Genomic DNA, 1446 nt, shown 5'->3' on the forward strand with positions numbered 1-1446 from the left:
CAGTACTCAAAACAAGGCTCGACCCTAAACCGCGCAAAGTACGAAAGGAACCGCGCGGTAGGGGCTCGAGACAAAGCTCGGCCCTAAACCGCGCCAAGTACGGAAGGAACGGCGCGGAGAGGGCTCGAGACAAAGCTCGACCCTAAACCGCGCCAAGTACGGAGGGAACAGCGCGGCTAAGGGCTCGAAACAAACCCTAAACCGCGCCAAGTACGGAGGGAACAGCGCGGCTAAGGGCTCGAAACAAACCCTAAACCGCGCCAAGTACGGAAGGAACGGCGCGGAGAGGGCTCGAGACAAAGCTCGACCCTAAACCGCGCCAAGTACGGAGGGAACAGCGCGGCTAAGGGCTCGAAACAAACCCTGAACCGCGCCAAGTACGAAAGGAACGGCGCGCAGTAGGGGTTTAAAACAAAGCTGGTCCCAAAACCGCGCCAAGTACGAAAGGAACAGCGCGGTCGAGACTCGGAAGAAAAAGCTTTCAAAGTGTCGTAGCACGATGCACACTGCTGTTCGTGTGGAACAAACGTGACTACCGTGCTGTACGGTGGAGTTCTGTGCGCAAAAGCGGCGGGTGTGTTTCTAAGCACCACAGCGTTGTGTCAAAAAAGAGGTGCCTGAGAGAAACGCATGCGACTGCCGTGCTTTGCGGCATAGCACCGTGCGCAAAAACGGTGCGCATGCAAGAGGTGTCAGAGCTAGCGAACTTTTGCCACGAGCAACAGGTCACTAAAAGCCTATAGATGACGGTGTTGGAGGAAAAGAAAAATATCGAGAAAGCACTGCGGTGTGCCGTGCGTAGGGACGGGCGCGCGTGCCACATGCCGCCGAAATATGGGTGTCGGAGAAAACAGAGTGCCGCGCGTAACGAGGGGCGCGCGTGTTACAGAGAGATATGCCCAAACGCATGAAAGTGTACGCAGGTGTCCTAAGGCAGTTTTTTTTTTTTTCCTCATTTTGATGTCGCCCCGGCTGACGTGGTTTTCGTTTTTCCGTGCCGCCCCGGCTGACGCGGTTTTCGTTTTTCCGTGCCGCCCCGGCTGACGCAGTTTTTGCGCCGCCCCGGCTGACGCGGTTTTCGCGCCGCCCCGGCTGACGCGGTTCCGACTTTGCACTTTTTGGCTCACCCCGGCTGGCGGCCCACTCACTCGATCGCCAGGTCTGTTTGCCCCGGTGGTTCCACCGCCAGGCTTAAGCGCGAACTTTTTTTGTTTGTTTTCTTTTGATTAAGCGCAAGCTTTTTTCTTTGTTTTCTTTTGATTAAGCGCGGGCTTTTTTCTTTGTTTTTTTTGCATTCGCCCCGGCAGACGCGGTTTTTGCGCCGCCCCGGCTGACGCGGTTTTTGCCGCCCCGGCTGACGCAGTTCGGACTTAGCACTTTTCGGCTGTGCCTGGCTGGCGGCCCACTCACTCGATCGCCATGTCTGTTTGCCACAGTTTTCCCGGT

The sequence above is a fragment of the Rhipicephalus microplus genome, unplaced genomic scaffold, assembly GCF_043290135.1.
Source record: "Rhipicephalus microplus isolate Deutch F79 unplaced genomic scaffold, USDA_Rmic scaffold_645, whole genome shotgun sequence".
Taxonomy (NCBI): Eukaryota; Metazoa; Arthropoda; class Arachnida; order Ixodida; family Ixodidae; genus Rhipicephalus; species Rhipicephalus microplus.